This window comes from Prionailurus bengalensis, chromosome D3, assembly GCF_016509475.1.
Source record: "Prionailurus bengalensis isolate Pbe53 chromosome D3, Fcat_Pben_1.1_paternal_pri, whole genome shotgun sequence".
NCBI lineage: Eukaryota > Metazoa > Chordata > Mammalia > Carnivora > Felidae > Prionailurus > Prionailurus bengalensis.
This window is the reverse complement of record NC_057356.1, coordinates 17,475,230-17,493,011: the sequence shown is the minus strand read 5'-3', so window position 1 is coordinate 17,493,011 and position 17,782 is coordinate 17,475,230. Positions and strand designations below refer to the sequence as shown.

The following is a 17,782-nucleotide window of genomic DNA, read 5'->3' as shown; positions in this document are numbered from 1 at the left end:
AGTGGAGGAGGGGCAGAAAGAGAGAGAGAGAGAGAGAGAGAGAGAGAGAGAGAGAGAGAGAGAATCCCTAATGCATGGCTCAAACTCACCAAACCTTGAGATCATGACCTGAGCTGAAACCAAGAGTCAGACGCTTCACTGATTGAGCCACCCAGGTGCCCCATATGCTAATAACCAGGGAAAAAAAGATGCCGTTCTCACGTCTGTATCATTATAATTACATAACACCTTAAAAGCTTGACTCCTAAAAGGATGTCCTTTCCCCCACTACAGGATTTGTGGACTCTGACATTTGAACGTGTCCCTGAAGGATTACAGCCTCAGCGGAAAAGTCAGACAGGGCTGGTCCCAGCCCTCACGGAGCCTGCAGTCCAGGGAGGAACGCCTATCCTCTCCTGACCTGACCTACCCTGGGAACACTTGCCGAATCTCCGCAGGGCAGTTGTCCCCTGGCCCTCGCCTACAGGGAAGAAACAAGAATGAATGAAATAAGGGTGAATGAGCTGAAGAGACAGAGGGCGGTGGCGTGAGGGGGCCTGGATTTCACCAGTCTTGGTGGCCCCCAGTCAGGACAGGGACCGCGGGTGGCTGAGTCCAGCCTGGTCTTTCAGGTGACGTCAAGGGCCAATTAGGGTTTTGAGAACCAACACTCCTGGAACAGTGGAAACCAAGGCGGGCAGCTGCGGGCATGGGACGAAGCCAAGAGGCGTGGCCACCGAGATCCTCAGGATCTGGGAGGCCCACAAATTACTTTTTGCTGTGTTCTCTGTACCACACGACAAAGACCCCATCAGGCCGACCAGGAAGGGCCGACGGTCGCGCCTGCCTCCCGAAGGAAGGAATGGACCAGACAGGAAGCCATCTTTCTGGGGTGAATAATTCACAGGTTTCCTTTGCTGAATTCCGGATCAGCTCTTGCCGAGTCCCCCACCCCCCACCGTGTCCCTTCTCTCGCCCCAACATCACACAAAAGGAATGTGAAGCGTACTGAACCAGGAGGCAGCCAGCTGCTTTCCAGTGGATGTTAAAGCAGCACAAAGAGAAAGCTCACCAACGAACCCTCAATATCGTGGTGGGTGCCCTGGAGTGGGACTGTCCCAGAGTGGGCAAGCCCGGGAAACAGAGTACGGCATGGATTTGGACACGGGCCAGCTCCTCCGATGTTTACATTCCTGTGCTCATGGGTCGTGGGCACCTCTGGGAAGCCAAAGAAAGCTACAGACCCCTCTTCTGCACGCTACGTTTGCAAATCGTTTGAGGAAGGTTTTGGACCATTGGGGCTCAACTGCGGGTTGCTAGAGGTTCCTGGAAAGCAAATGTTAACTTGTGTGGTCTACTGAGGGAGCTGAAATGTCTGTGTGCCGCGATTATTGCCATTAAAGGTCATCATGATACAAATCAGGCAAACTTTTTCTTAAAAGACCAGACAGTGGATGTTTTAGGCTTTGTGAGCCATACAGTGACTCGTCAAAACGACTCAGCCCTGGGGCGCCTGGGTGGCTCAGTCGGTTAAGCGTCCGACTTCGGCTCAGGTCATGATCTCGCGGTCCGTGAGTTCGACCCCCGCGTCAGGCTCTGTGCTGAGAGCTCAGAGCCTGGAGCCTGTTTCGGATTCTGTGTCTCCCTCTCTCTGCCCCTCCCCTGTTCATGCTCTGTCTCTCTCTGTCTCAAAAATAAATAAAAATAAACGTTAAAAAAAAACAAAACGACTCAGCCCTGCCGTTGTAGCAAGAAAGCTACATAGGTATGGCCGTGTTCCAATAAAACTTTATTTACAAAAACAGACAGTGGGCCAAATTTGGCTCGTGGGCTCTAGCTTTCTGACCCCTGATGATAATAACAGCCAGTGTTTAGGAACACTTACCGTGAGCCAGGAGGCGAGCTATGTGTTTATAGTTTTATCCCCCTTTTATAGATGAGAAATCGGCATTAGGCACATTTTGTTACTGGCCCAGGGTCACTCAGCTGGTAATTGCCGAAGCTTGGATTCTGATTTCGTTGCTTTGATTGTACAGGATGGTCACGAAAAGTGTTAAAAAGGAGAGGGGATAGGAGATGATAAAGATTTCTTGAGGTTCTGCTCTGTGCCAGGTGCTATGCTAAGTGAATGATATGGGTTAACACACATCATCTCTGCCACAGCGCACTGGTACTGATATTATCTATGAGACAGAACTGAGATACAGAGAGGTTAAGGCACTTGCCTTAGGTAACACAGCTGGTGAGTGGTGGTGATGTGGTTTGAAGTGTTGGGGTTCAGAGCCAATGGCCAAGAGAGAATTCTTGAGACGTTTTTTGGTGCAAGAGGGTGTTTTTATTATAGCACAGGGACAGGACCCATGGGCAGAAAGAGCTGCACTGGGGTTGTGAGGAGTGGCTAGATTACAGAAGATTTTCTATCCTATAGAGGGGAGGGTGATGTTAGGGCTGCGGGGAGTTGAGTCTATAGGTTTCCGGAGATTGCTTTTTTTCTTGTAAATCATTAAGACAGTTGCAAACTGATGGAGACGAATGTCCTGCAGGACTGTGATCTCTCTCAGTTAACCATTGGTTTTCCCCTTTCCTTTGTTCTTGGGCAGCCAGGAGTGCCTGAGGAATGTCACACATGACCCACGGAGGGGGCAGGCGCACTGGGGGTGGAGGGAGGTGGTGGGAAGGGGGGGGCGGGTGTTAACCTTGGGCTTTGCCCTCAGCTTGCCTCCCTGATCGGTGGGGCAGGATTCAAACCCACACTGTGCTCTCAAAACCACCGGCACCGCAGCCACCTCCGGTCGCTCTGTTGAAGCCCTCAGGCCATGGCAGTGTCCCCCTTATCATCTGATGGGACAGCCCCAGCTAGAGAGCGGTCCTGAGTCAGACTCCTGAGCGCCCTACTTGTCAGTTGGTACCCCTGTAGCCCCTGGATCATGGCGTGGTCCTAGCAGAGTCTTGTTTGGCTAGGGTTTACCAGCTGGCCGGATATTTACAGAGCTGGAGCCCTACACACGGGGCTGTTCTGAAGGGCCACGTTAGGGAGAAGGATGCGGATGCGTGCGGAGTGATGTCCCGCGTGGTGACCAGAAATGCCAGGGCACCGGGCTGCCTCGAGGACATGTCAGTTGAGGGGAACCTGAGGCCTGGGAGCCTCGGGCGTCCCCCACCCGCGCCCGGGTCCACGACACCCCCGCGCCTCCTGTCTCTCCTCGGAGGCGGCTGAGTTCTGGGCTTGCGTCTGAGTCAGAGGCCCCAGCAGGAAAATAAACTTTCTGTACTAAGGGGAGGAGGGAGAAGCTCACTTTTCAAAAATAGGAGAGGCAGGCCTGTTGCTATGACGAATTCCTTGTGTTGCTTCCATGTTTTTGAGATTTTTACATTTTTTTTTGTGTGTGACCCACATAAAAAGGTACATACAGCCTCCTTGTAAAAATACACGGAAAAATCTCCATCCTGTGCCCCGGTCTGAGTGCAATTCAAGGAGCTTTGGGGCCGGGAGAGCTTGTCGTAAAGGCTTTGAAGGCTCCAGGATCTCTGACATTTGGGGGACCCCACCCCACGTCATGGCAAACCTCAAAATGTCCCTACAGATCCCATTACACATCTGCATTTCTTATAAAAATATCTGAAAAGGTTTGAAAAGAAGCCATACAGTAAGGGCCTTTTTGAAGCCTGAATTATTCAAAGTGTTCTTGTGACTTGGGCTTTTCTATTTCGAAAGACAGGAGCCCTGAGAAATGGCAGTTGACTCGCGAACGTACCGTAGACATTTCATCAGACATTCATTCATTCTGAGTTTTCAGTTGCCCTTCGGTGTTCTGGGGTCGGTTGGCTTGTGAGTTCAGGTTCCGAATATCTCTGGAGGCCCTCGACGAGCCTGTCGGCTTGGGGTTCAGGGCCTCAGTGTTCCCATATGCAACATGGGAGCGGTTTAGGAAGAGAGAGAAAGAGAGAAGGGGGAGGGAGGGGACAGAGCACATGGGACCTAAGAGCAATCATCAGTGACTTTGGGAGAAGGTAGAAAGGAGTTCCTGGTAGGACCGTTGCTGACTTTCTGTGAGTTTAAAACGATATTGTGAAAAAGTCACCCCGCCGAAGGTGGTGGTGGTGAGAGGGGTCAGTGGATTAATGGGAACCTGGTTGGGGGGGGAGCGGGGGCAGCAAGGGCTCGAAGGGTGTGGCTCCATGTTCCCAGTCTCCTCTAGCCAAACAGGTGCTTTTCCATATGCTCTCATATGTTGAGGGATCCCTACAGATCCTTCTGGAAGAAAGGGGTCTTCTCAAAAGGAAGCTAAAGACTTGTGTCCCTGCAAGTGCTTGAGGGCAAAGGCAGGTCGAAGGAAGGATCTCATTCCATTGATCCCAGAGGCCTTGGGTTTTTCTAACCGCGAAGGCAGAAGAGGCCAAGTCCTCGCTTGTAGATTGGTGTGGGGGGCAGGGGTCAGAGGTGGGCGGTGGGAGGGAAACAGGCGGAGGAAGAAGGGGCCCAGATGGTGAATTCGAGTCTCATTACTACTGCCTTGCTGGCTTGCCAGCTGCCGCTCTGGGAGCTTCACGAGTGCCAACTCTAATTCTGCGATGCCCCGCCCGGCACGTGCTATTACTATCCGCATGTTCCAGAGGAGGAAACCGAGACTCAGAGAGGGGGAGTCACTTTGTCAAGGTCACACAGCCAGGGAGTGGCAGAGCTGGGATGCAAGTCTGGGCACCTGGTAGCGTGGCTTTACTTCCTCCGTGTGTTAAGAACACAGCTTAGGGGCCTCCCGGGTGGTTCAGTCAGTTAAGCGACCTACTCTTGATTTCGGCTCAGGTCGCCATCTCACGGTTCCCGGGTTCAAGTCCCGCGTCTGGCCCGGCACTGACAGCCCGGAGCCTGCTTGGGATTCTGTCTCCCTCTCTCTTTTCCCCTCCCCTACTCGCTCTCTATCTCTCTCTCAAAATAAGTAAGCAAACATTCAAAGAAATATATAAAAAAAAAGAACACAGCTTAGAACAGGGACTTTGGTACATGATGCCGGGGCAAAGCCAGGAGGGAGGGTGGCGGGGGAGACAGGCTTTCAGAAATGACCCACGGAGTTCCGCCAGCCCCTTTTATGAAGCGCTTACTCTCAGCCTTCTGTCATATGCGCTACGTGCCTCATCGCAGAGAATCCTCCAGAGTAGCTCTGCGGGGTAGAAATTACCATCGCCATTTAAAATTTTTTTTTAATTTTTTTTTAACATTTATTTATTTTTGAGACAGAGAGAGACAGAGCATGAACGGGGGGAGGGCCAGAGAGAGAGGGAGACACAGAATCTGAAGCAGGCTCCAGGCTCCGAGCTGTCAGCACAGAGCCTGATGCGGGGCTCGAACTCACGGACCGTGAGATCGTGACCTGAGCGAAGTCGGACGCTCAACCGACTGAGCCACCCAGGCGCCCCTACCATCGCCATTTAATAGAAAGGGTAAGGGAAGCCCAGAGAGGGCAAGTACCTGACTCAAGCTCACACAGCGACAACAGTGGAAGGGGCTGGGATTCAAACCCAGGTTTTTCTGATCTCAAAAGTCTGTGTTCTTGACCGCCAGGCTGAACTGCCCTAAAATGGAGTGGCTTTGGTGCTTCTGGTCTAGTTCCAGGAGTTCACAGGAACAGCTGGCCCCCGAGAGGGAGGTGCGGGCATGGAGGCTGGCTCGACTCACCAAACATTTCCAGTGCGGGTCAGGTCCAGCGCCAGTCGCCGGGACAACAGCAATCCAGGGGTGGAGACAGATGCATACATGGCAGGCTGGAAAGGCAGTGCGATTTGAGAAAAGACGAACGCGTTGGCCAAGTACTGACCTCCCGGGCAGAAGGGGTGACCAACTTTCCCAGGTAGGTGGGAAGCGCGGGGGGGTGGTATTTCTGGCAGAAGGGGCAGCTGGAGCAAAGGTGGGAGATTCCAAAGTACATGATGGGGTCAGAGTAGGAGGGGAAGAGGTAGGCTATGCAGCTGGAGAGATGGGCAGGGCAAGGCCACTGAACCCATCTGTGTGTGTGTGTGTGTGTGTGTGTGTGTGTGTGTAGAAGCGGAGGCGTTCTCTGGGAACTGGGAGAGTTGGCTGCTCAGGACTTGCTGTGTGACTTTGAGCGGCTGCTAACCCTCTCTGGGCCTCTCCGTTCTACTCCCTGGGAAAGGGAAGGTTTCCCAGACCCAAGCAACAGCTGCGAGCAGTCAGGCCTCACTTGAGAACCGGGGAAAGGCCAGCGTGGGTTGGAAAAGGGGTCTCAAGCTGGCTCCGAGCCCTCCCATCCCTGTCCTGGAGACACGGGCTGCAACACCCCTGCTGGTGCCCCCACCCCTCCCAGGCGTCCAGGGTAGTCTCCGGCTCCTGCAAATCTCTCTGTCTCAGTAGGAGCAGCTGAGCCGGCAGGGTCCAGCTCACAGGGGAGCCTCATCCACCCCCACCAGGAAGCCCCCTCCCCTGGCCTCAGAGTTAGGGCTTCCTCACTCCTTGTCTACACCCCCCCCTTCCTTATCCCCTCCCCGCCCCCACAAGCCACTCCCTTTCAGTGCTGTTAACCCTTCCCAGCCTGGACAGAAGCCCAGGGGGCTGGATACTTGCCAAGCAGGCAAAGTCTCCTGGGCTGCCAGTTCCCCCCTAGCTCCTCCTCCTTCTCGGTTCCCCAAAGTCAACTTCTCACTTCTGTGTTCCTTCCTTCCACCACAGACAAACCCCAGGAGCTCGAGGAACCCTCCTTCCCCCTCCGTCCCTGAGCCTGGTCTACCGGACAGAGGGATTAACTCTTGCCGCTGTTGCTTGAACACCTACCGCACAGACACACATCACGTTTCCGGGACCATTTTTGGCTGAGGGTGTTACAAACGTCTGGCGATCCTTGCACCGTGTTCCCCTCTCCCGTCTTGCTAACCCCGCCCGGAGAAAGCAGTATTTCAATCAGCATCTGAAGGGTTGGGGTCTCAAGCTGTCTTTCAGCTTTGCTATCCCTTTAATTTTCTCCTTCCTGGGAGAGACGAGGTTAGGTACTGGGGAGCCATGAAATGTTGTTGGTGGGGGGGAATGCCACGGAACAAAAGGGAACATCAGGAAGGTGGCTCCGGTAGTGCCCCAGGGATGATTAGAGGGCCTGCATTTGGGAATGTCGGCCTCTCGGTGCCCAGTAGAAGAGGAAAACGATCCAACATTCGTTGAGTGCTGCGTGCCAGACTCTGTCCTAAGCCTGTCGTGTGCATCCACTCATTTCATTTTTCCAACAGCAGTCTGAGCTAGTAGGTCTTTTATTATTCCCGTGTGCGGAGGAGAGAGCCGAGACTCAGAGAGGTTAGGAAATGGAGCAAGGTCACACAGCTATAGCCAGCGGAGCGGGGCCTCAAACCCAGATCTGTCTGCCACCAGGGTCAGCGTTCTGGTCTCTGGAACAGCCCTTGGGTTCATTTCCTACTGCCGCCCTACCAATAATCACGAATTTAGTGGCCCTAAAACAATACAGATTTATACCCCCACCGTTTTGGAGGTCCGAAGTCCAAAATGAGTCTGAAGGGGCTAGGATCAAGACTGCTGGAGGCTTCAGGGAGAATCCGTTCCTTGTGTCTTCCAGGGCGGAGGCTGCTTGTTCTCCTTGGCTTGTGGCCACACACCGAGACGTCTGCTTCCTTCCTCGCCCAGCTCTGATTCCCTGCCTTCCTCCTCTGAAATGCTTGGATTACTCTAGGTCCACCTGGGTAATCCTGGATAATCTCCCCATCTCACGAGTCACAGGAGCAGCGAACCTACCAGAGACGATGAACGCCTTGCCCAAGGCCACACGGCTGAAATGGAGCTCTCATTCCGGTATGGTCTGTCTACCTCTTAAAGTCCGAAGTAGGCACAGTTTGGATTCATAGGGAATCCTTTGTGTCACAGAAACCATCTGCTTTAACTAGAGCGTTGAGAACCTGTGAACACTAAAAATCAACCCGAAACATACCAAGGGCTGTGGGAATTAAGACAGAAGTTTATCGAGGGCTGCCTGGGTGGCTCAGTCGGTCAAGCGTCCAACATTGGCTCGGGGCACGATCTCATGGTTCGTGGGTTCAAGCCCCGCCTTGGGCTCTGTGCTGACCGCTTGGAGCCCGGAGCCCGCTTACGATTCTTTGTGTGTGTCTCTCTCTCTCTCTGCCCTTCTCCTGCTTGCAGTCAGTCTGTGTCTCAAAAAAAAAAAGCCCCCCAAAAACCCAAAAGACATTAAAAAATAAATTTAAAAGATATGTTTATCTATACTAGGGTCAGCCAACACGTGGGATAAGCTAAGGCAGAGCTGGCACCAGCCCCCCAGCCTCCGCGGCCAGTGGGATGGGCTTTCGTTGGAGGACAGAGTGGGATGAGAAAGTGGGACCCTTCCTTTAGGTCCACGGTAGGCGCTGTCAGTGGGTGACGGTGCTCTTTCCAGCCAGTCCTAGATGCGGCCTCACATTTCCTTTAACGCAGAGCTCCAGGACTCCAGGGTCAACCAACTGGGTTTGGGTAGAAGATGAAGCTTGATCCGCCATCTTGGAAACACACAGTTTCCAAGGGGATAAACAGAGGCTTCTTTGCCACCACCTCTCTCGCAGGTCCCAGGATCCCGATGTTAGGCCTTAAATTTCAGAATCCTATTTAAAAGCAACAACAACAAACAACTCCCCCCCCCCCCCCACCCGCAACGCTTTTTACTCCGAGGAGGAAATGGCCAAACTCCTCAGCCATGTTCAGAAGGGTGGCCACAGACCTGTGGCTTCTGATTGGCCGGGGTCAGCCGGACCCTTCCGACTTCTCACTGGGGGTCCGCGTGGGGCTGTGTGCTCTGACCTCTACCTTGGGCTTGGGGTGGGGGGCTCCGCTGGCCTGAAACCCGGAGTCCTCACTCTGTCGGATCTCCCAGCCGACAAAACCCAAACCTCATCACAGCCTGGGGTCGGCTTGGGAGGTGAGAGGCGTCCAGGGGACGTGCATTAAGGGCGTCCAACATCCAGTGAAGGAGGAAGAGGCAATTTCCATAAATCCATCCAGAGGCTGGATTCACCGGGCTCCGCTCCCCCTCCGGGATATCCTGGATATCCTGAGTGTTCCAGATCTTCCTCAGAGGTTGCCTCCCTGTCTCCTCTCCCTCCTCCCCCTCCTTCTCCTTCTCTGCCCCGCCCCTCCATCTCTCTCTCCTCTCCCCGTCTCCTTCCCCTGTCCCCTCTCCCTTCTCCACTGCCTCCTCCTCTCCCTCCCCCTCCCCCCTCTTCCTCCTCCCCTTCCCCTCCTCCCCTCCCCCCTCCCAGCCCCCCTCAGTCCCCAGCAGATGAGGAAACTATGGCTCTGAGAGGAGAGAGGACATGCCTCAGCCACACAGCTCACGGTAGGAGAGAGGGATTCGGCCCAATCCGCTCTGTCTGATTTCAGGGCCCCTGCTCTTAACCACCATTCCGGAGACTGACAAGGTAACTCGTTCCGGGATCCAGGATTTATTCCTACTGGAAATGTCCGTATCGGTGGTTTTCAAACTTGAGCAAGCATCAGTATCCCCCGGCGCCTTTCGAACACACAGCTCACGGGGCCCGGCCTGCCGAGGTTCTGCTTCCCCAGGGCTGCGGACGGGCCTGGCTTGTGAGCTTGCGTTTCTAACAAGCTCCGCGGCAAGGTAGCAGCGGCTGGTCCAGAACCCGTACTTTGAGAACCACCGGTCTCTGTTAATGACAGACCTTTAGGTGGTGACGTACGGGACACACAGCATCTGTACCGCGTTGTGGGAATATCCTCACCTTTGGACCAGGATGCTCTGGGGCTGCTGCTCTGCTGGTAACTGCTGGGTGACCTTGGAGGCATCCCTTGCCTTCTCTGGGCCCAATGTTCCCATCTGTACAGTAAAGGCGCGGATGAGACACTCTAAGTCCTCTGGGCAAGACTGGCAGAGCGGGGAGGAGAAAGGTTTGGAGTCAGGCTGGGTCTGACTTCTGACTCTAGGATGCTGTGTGACTTTGGACAGTGACTTAACGTCTCTGTGCTTCCAGTTTGTATCTAGGGAATGAAAGAGACGGTCGTTTCCAAGTGTCAACCTCACTGAACTAACAGTCGAGGATCGTAGGGAGAGGAAGGAGAGGTTCTACGGATGGTCAGATGGTGAAAGACGTGTTCCCACACCTGCCCAAGCCTCTGCCCCTCCCTCCCTCTCTCCTTCTCTCTCTCCCCTTTCTCCTCCCCTTCTCTTTTCCTTTCTACACAAGTTATTTTTGGTAGCCTTAGCTATGGGATCACACAGATCTGGGTTCGAGCAGGCCTCCGTCGGCCCCATCTGGGTGCTCTTAGCGGAATAACTCCTCCCCGGGGCCCCGGCATTCTCACCTGTAACGTGAGATGTCACACGCGTTGCTGGAAGTTTGCGTGCCTTGCTCCAGAGAAAGCACCTGACACAGGGCCATGCCCAAAGTGGCCACTTCTGTTAGCTCTTCAGTCTGGGGGCCAGGAGTCCGGGCTGTGGAGCCAGTCTGGTTGGGTTCCCAGCTCTCCCACCTATCCGCTGTGTGGCCTAGGGCAAGTGACTTAACCTTTCTGTGTCCCAGTTTCCTCATGGTTAGGAGGAGGGCAGGAACAGTACCTACTTGGCAGGGTTGTCCCGAGAATTAAGTAGCCAGAGACTAGCACGCTGCCTGGTTGTCTGCTCATCTTGTTTATTCTGCTAATGATGCAGACAAGGAGTCAGGCACTTAGCTCTGGGGACAGAGCAGGGGACAAAAATGTAGTTCCTCCCCCAAATGAGTTTCCAGTGTAAGGGAGAGAGACCCCCTAACAGGAAAGGGCAACAGACGCCACTGTGGATAGAAAGGGAGCCCAGGGGGCTGAGAGCAGTCCCCCCAGGGGCAGGGAAGGCTTCTGGGAAGCTGGTCTCCAAGCCGAGACCTGAAAAGGGACCAGGAGACCCTCTGAATAATAAGTGTGTTCGCAGGAATTCGGCTCAAGAAGACAATTGGACAAGTGTGATTGGTGTATTTATTATAGTCAACAAGTTGGAAATGACCTGACCAATCACCAAGAAAGTATTGATGAAAGGAGCCAGTGCATCAATTGATCGAAACAATGAACAGCTATTGAAACAGGGTAAGATGTCCACACACACACACACACACACACACACTCACACACCTATCAGGGAATGAAAAAGCAGGTTACGCTATGGTACACGGAATGTGACCGAGCCATTTGACATTTATATATAGAATGTATATGTGTGTGTTCATACCAAAATGGTAGTGATATTTATCTCTGGGGAGCAGGGTTTGGGGATGAAAGCAGGATTTACGCTTATTTATTTATTTATTAGTGTTTATTCATTTTTTTTTTATTTAAAATTTTTTTTTTCAACGTTTATTTATTTTTGGGACAGAGAGAGACAGAGCATGAACGGGGGAGGGGCAGAGAGAGAGGGAGACACAGAATCGGAAACAGGCTCCAGGCTCCGAGCCATCAGCCCAGGCCTGACGCGGGGCTCGAACTCCCGGACCGCGAGATCGTGACCTGGCTGAAGTCGGACGCTTAACCGACTGCGCCACCCAGGCGCCCCAGTGTTTATTCATTTTTGAGAGAGAGCGTGAGCAGGGGAGCGGCAGAGGGAGGGGGACGGAGGATCTGAAGCGGGGCCGGCGCTGACAGCAGAGAGCCCAACGTGGGGCCGTGAGATCATGACCTGAGATCACCCAGGCGCCCCCGAGCAGGATGTACATTCAAACAACGCAGGCTCGGAACTTAGTGACAAAAGTTCTGCTGCATCTCGGGCAGACGGCTCTCCAGAAACGGCCCATCGATGCCTATGCCAACCACGTGGAAGATTTTTGCTGGCCCTGTAACATTTGCTAAAACCGAACAGAAAACATTTTAACCTGTGTTCGTTTGATACTTAAAAAAAAACCAAACCAAACCTCATTGCTGTTTTCATTTCCCAAAAAAAAAAAAAAAAAAGGAAAGAAAGGAAAAAGGTTGTTGAAGGTCATCAAGCCTCAGCTCAGGCCAGGAAGGGCATCCCGGTGGGCGGAGGGAGGTGGTGGCCCAGCCCGGTAGGGCATCCGGCAGGCAGCTCAGCTCCGAGGCCCTTTGTAGGGAGCAGCCGGGCTGCCTGGGGCTTCCATATGCTCCTGGTTTGTGCTCGGATGGTGGGCACCACTCCCGGCAGCGGGTCGTCCCCAGCAGGCCTCGCCACCAGCCACCACCCACAAGCCCGGTCCCCCGCTGGCAGGCAGGGGCAGCCTTCCCTGGCGGTCCCCGGTCCCCGCTCCCCGCAGCTGGCCGCCCCCGCCCTCGGCCAGCCCAGTTTCCTGCCCCTCCCTCTCCCTCTCTCCTCCCTCCAGCTGTTTCTCTGGCAGAGCTCTGTCCCATTCAGGACAGCAGCCCCAGCGAGAGGGAGCGAGCCAGGAGCTCGGGACTGAATGAGGTCTCCCGGAGGGCCTCCTGAGGGATGAGGGGGTTCCAGAGGAGGCTGTGATCTGGGCGGGGAGGGTTCCAGGAGATCTTGAACGAACGGACGGACGGCTTTCTGGGCTGACAGCCACAGCCAGAGAACGAGGTGACTGAGAGAAAGAAGTCCGGCAACACGGGTCCCCTGCCCAGCGTTCAGTGCCCCGAAGTCCAGGGGGACCCTTGGGAGGACCTGGCCGGAGACCAGCCACAAGGTATCACGCTTGGCTTTGACATCCTCTGGAGGGCTCAGGAAAGGGGGCTCCTAGGAGAGAGAGGAGGCCCGTGGCTCGGCGTGAAATTTCACTTTTGTCAAAATGCAAACAGTCCTGTGATGATTTTCAGGTTTTCACGCGCGCTCGTTGTGAAACATAGCGGGGTCAGTGTCTCTCCTTCCTGACTCTGCTAACGCTCACGGCAAGGCCACGCCGCGGCGGGAGCTTCCATTTGACAGGTGTCTTCGTTTTCCAGGTGAAGACACCGAGGCTCAGAGAGGGCAAGCCACTGGCTCAGGGCTGCAGAGACGGTAAGCCGGCGCTGGCGGGGGGGGGGGGGGGGGGGGGGGGGGGGGGGGAGGGACAGAGATCGGAACCAAACGAGCGTCTGCACGGCTCTCCTCCCTCGCGCCCGGGCTGGACTCTTGGTATAGACTCAGGAGGAGGGCCTCACCCAGGGGTGGCCTTCTCGGTGGTTCTATCACTCACACCCTCGCTCGCTCACTAATTTACCTCTGCTGTTTGTCGAGCGCCTACGATGTAGCAGACGCAGGTAAGTATACACCCGACGTCTCGTGGGGTAACCTACCTCGTCCTTGACCCCGGACTGTGAGCTTCCCACCACAGTCCTTCAGTGCGCCTCCCAAGGACGGCACGGAAAACGTGTCTCGGGCTTTATGTGACCATTCCTCGCGGTGGTTGCTTCTTTCTTCTTTCCTCCTCCTCCTCTTTTTCTGTCCTCACAAACAGGGCTGCGAGGGCCACTCCTGCGCGACACCTTTGGGTGTGGGTCCTGTGGATACTTTTCTCAAAGGCTAAATCGCCGAGTCTGCCGGGTTTTGAGGTTTGTGAGGCTTCTGGTGAGAATTCTATCTGGCCGCCTTCCCCCTTACTTCGCCTAGCGAGGCCGATTATTCCTGACAGTCTCACTGTTCACTTTTTATGATGGTGTGCTCCCGCTTGTTTCCTGCTGGCATGCTTCCCTTTTGTTGGTATTTGAGAGTTCTTCGTATACGAAGGATACGGACCCTTTGGCCGTGCTGTGGAACATGCCCCACGCCCCCCTCTGCTTCCAGACTAGCCCATGGGTGGTGCTACCATTTACGTATTTATTTTCTAAGCTTCACTTATTTCTTTTGAGAGAGAGAGAGAGGGCATGAGTGGAAGAGAGGCAGAGAAAGAGACAGACAGAGAGGGAGAGAGAGAATCCCACGCAGGTTCTGCACTGTCAGCACAGAGCCTGACGTGGGGGATCGAACTCACGAACCGTGAGATCGTGACCTGGGCCGAGATCGAGAGCGGGACCCTTAACCCGACCGAGCCACCCAGGTGCCCCAGTGTGCTACCGTTCACGTGAGTTCGCTCTAAAGGCTAGCTTCGGGCGCAATGACAAACCACACGTTATAATCACGGAACTGCTGTTTGATGTAAGTCTGATCCCTCAGACCGGCCTGTGGTTCAGATAGGCCAGCGAGGAAGTGGCCAGCCGGGCGTCGGGTCTGTCTTCTTTTTTCCATCAAGAGGTCTGGCCCCCAACTTCCTACTCGGCGGCCCCTACCTCCTTTTGAAGACCGATCTTACCTGTGGTTCTTGCTGTCTCTCCCACTTCCTCCACACTCACTCAAAGGAGAGGCTCGTCCAGATGCCTCATTTGCTGAGGTGAATGTGATCGGCTAATCCAGCCCTCTGGGGTTGGGAGGAGGGCCACCTGGCACTTTCTCCATAAAAGAAGGCTTACCTGTCACCAGGGGTGCTTAGGTGGTGGGGTGCCAAGCACAAGAAGCCTGTGGGTAGAGTTCTCTCTTGGTACCCGGGAACCTTCTCTGCCACAACTTCGGGGACTAGGTGAACTCGACTTTGGCAAAGTCACTCCTCTCTCTGGCTTGACCCCTTCGGAGAGGTTCCTCTCTCAGGGCCCAGCTTCCTCTGTCTCCCCTGCTAACCTGGGGGCTCCTTGAGGCCAGACTCGGGGTACTTTTCTCTCTGTACCCTCAGTCCTCTGCACCAGCCCTAGTGCACGGTAGATGCTCAGTAAATGTTCACTGAATAAATAAAGTGACCAGGCCTCGGTTTTACCATCTGTAAAATGGGATTGGGAGAGTCAAAGGCTCATCCCTTCGGTGTTTACTTAACTAACTCCTCTCGGTTTGCAAACCACTTTACTGCCATGATTTTCTTTCTTCTCCTTTTCTTTTTCTTTCTTTTTTTTTTTTTAGTATTTTTTAATGTTTATTTATTTTGAGAGACAGAGATAGTGTGTGAGTGGGGGAGGGGCAGAGAGAGAGAGAGAGAGAGAGAGAGATTGAGAATCCCAAGCAGTCTCCTCACTGTCAGCACAGAGCCCGACACGGGGCTCAAACCCACGAAACCATGAGATTATGACCTGAGCCGAAATCAAGAGTCCGATGCTCAACTAACTGACTGAGCCACCCAGGCGCCCCACTCCCGTGATTTTCTTGAATCCTCACCGTGGCTGTGTGACAAAGATATTATGAACGTGCCCAATTTACAGATTAGGAAACTGAGGCCTAGAGAGGGGTTCCGGCGGGAGACCTCCATGAGAGGCACCAGCACGTCGTGGCTGTGGAGCTGGTTCTTTTGGGTGAGTTCGAGCCTGGTCTGCCCCCTGCCGGCTGAGCGACGTGGAACAAGTTCCCTGTATGCGCCTCGTTTCCTCGTCTGTGAAATGGGAATATTACAAAGATGAAACGAGATCACACACGTGGAGCACTTAGCAGACGGCTGGTTGTGTCCCAAGGTGCTCTGTAAACATCAGCTGTGGTTCTGTTATCACTTCTAGGCCACCGTGCCGTCTAGACCTTTGACACCCATCCGAGCCGAACAGAAATGGGTACTGGTGTCTTTACCAGCGGATTAGCGATGCTCAGGTTCCCGTCCGAGTACAAAAATACTAAAAGCCCATTTCGCTCTCTTTGAGCTACACTGCGCGAGCGTGGTTCTTACCGCCAGGAATTACCGCCGGTTTCAGGGCCGCAAAGCAGACTCGGGGCTTCTCAAAGTACCATCGTGGGAATGTTGGCATCAGAAGAATAATATTATTCCTGCAGAATAATCATGAGGATTTCCTGACGCTCCGGTTTTTCGAGTTGGAATCTCTGAGGGTGAGGTGGGGGGGGGGGTTCTTCCTTGCACCAGCCTCCACCCCCCCCCAGATGATTCTGACGCCTCCTAAAACTTGAGGGCCCCCGAGCTAGAGTGTGTGAACTTTTCTTTTTTGCCTTTTGTCCAGGTTTCTGGGTTGTTGATCGCAGACACTGAGGTTCATGTTTTTCCCTTTCTAAGCAAATATCTGTGTACTTTTGTGCGTTTTCATGTCCTGCGTCAGCTGTTGAGGCCAGGAGGCATGGCGCAGAAGAAGTGAAACTTTATTTTGTAGCGCCGCCGAAAGTCAGAGCGGGCTAGCAATCACCCAGGGTGTGGGCTTTGGAATTATTTTAAGCCACCGAACTCTCTCCCTCCAATGAAAATGCACGGAGGACTGCAATCTGAAAACAGATAACAGACGTGTTAGGCTAGCCGAAACAGAAGTGGGGGACTCGCCGAAACTCACTCTTAGAGCTTGGTGGGGCGGGTTGAAGCCGGCAAATCTCCTCCAAACTAAGAGACCAACGTTCTTGAGCATTGTGGGATTTGCCACGTGGGCTTAAGACAAGGTACTCTCACCCTCTGGCCATAATCGTCTCATTTGTGATCAAGGAGGTTGAGCGTTGCACCCGTCGGGGTAGTAGCTGCTGGAATACATAGACGCAAGCACATGTAATGGCTCAAACCGAACAGACGTTTACTATGAGGCAGGTGCTTCTGCACGGGGGCGGCCCTCTTCCGTGCACGTCCCTACGGTCCCCTTGGACATCACCACAGATGGAAGAAAGCATGGACGTAGCACGTTTACTTCTTCAGTGCCTGCTGCCACACGAGAGGACTAGTCATGTGGCCGATCTAGTTGCAAAGGAGGCTGGAATATAGAGCTCTTGGCAAGGCGACTCTTTCCCGATGTCAGCTGTATGCTGTGCAAGGGGGGGGGTGGGGGTGGATTTTTGCGGACAGCTAGTTGTCTCTGCCCCAAATATGGTGACCTCTGGGGTCTCTTCCACCCTCTGATTTTAAGTCTAAATTCTCACTCCCATGGCGGCAACACGGTGATGTTGCTCCACAAATACTTTCCTGCCCTCAAGATAATCCCCATCAGATATGCTGAGTAAATCCCCACATTCCGGCCCAGTAAAGGCGGGTTTCCCTGGGACTCAGGCGACAGCGATTCTCTCTCCCTTCTGGAGAAAGCAAACGAGAAGGCCAGTTGTCCTGAGCACAGCACCCTTCACTGAGCCAAAGGCTTTCAGATCCAGTATCTCCCTGCATCCCCCTCACAGCCCTACCTGGAAAGGCTTCACCATAATCGTCCCCGTTTCATAGACGAAGAACGAGAAGATCAGAGAGGTAAAGGGTCTTGCCCAAGGTCACACGCGTCGGCTGGGATTTGAACTGAGAAAACCCTAGTCCCCTCCTAGGGTCGCGGCGCACGCGGGATGCGTGCGCGTGCGAGCACGTATGCGTGCGTGTGCGTGCGTGCGTGCGTGTCGTTCGGGCAGGGGCTTTCCTCGGGCTGTGTTCCCCCGGGTCTGGGCATCCGGAAGTGGGAGTACAGGAGTCATTGTCCGTATCCCTAGAATGGTCCGAGCTTGCTGGTCATGAGGCAGCCGGGTGGGTGTCCTGGCCTGGAAAGCCCGGCGTCACTAAATGTCACAGCCACCGACCGACCAGAGAAAAGGGAAGGGGGTAGCGTGTGAGGACACAGACTGAGGCTGTGCGGGTGACACTGAGGCCTCGATTGGGCCAGGCACATAGTGGGTGCTTGGGAACAATTTCCCGCGTGAATCAGCCTCGGGAGAGGTGGCAGCCATAGAATGGGATTAGACCCAGACTCTGTGCTTAAGGCCCTTGGGGGAGGGGAGGCAAGCTCGTAACACGTTCTTTTATTTGTTCCCCCAACAAACTTTTTTTAGCACCTGCTGTGTGTCTGGCACCGTCTTGTAGTGATGGGCACAACGTGATAGAGGAAATAGGATTTCTTGCCCTGCTGGGTGGTAATTCTATACGGTGCTGTCACAGGAAGACAGAATATCTGGTTGGCATCAGTTGCTGGAGT

The 17,782-nt window shown here is 54.1% G+C and overlaps 1 protein-coding gene across 1 annotated transcript in view; it reads left to right on the top strand.

Moving 5' to 3' along the window:
* Positions 1-12,296: 12,296 nt before the first annotated feature.
* Positions 12,297-17,782, top strand: part of CMKLR1 (chemerin chemokine-like receptor 1) — a 47,361-nt gene continuing 41,875 nt past the window's right edge. The window contains exons 1-2 of the mRNA XM_043557802.1: positions 12,297-12,615; positions 12,872-12,926. The gene's annotated coding sequence lies outside the window, so the exon portion shown is untranslated. The remainder of the gene's footprint in view (positions 12,616-12,871; positions 12,927-17,782) is intronic.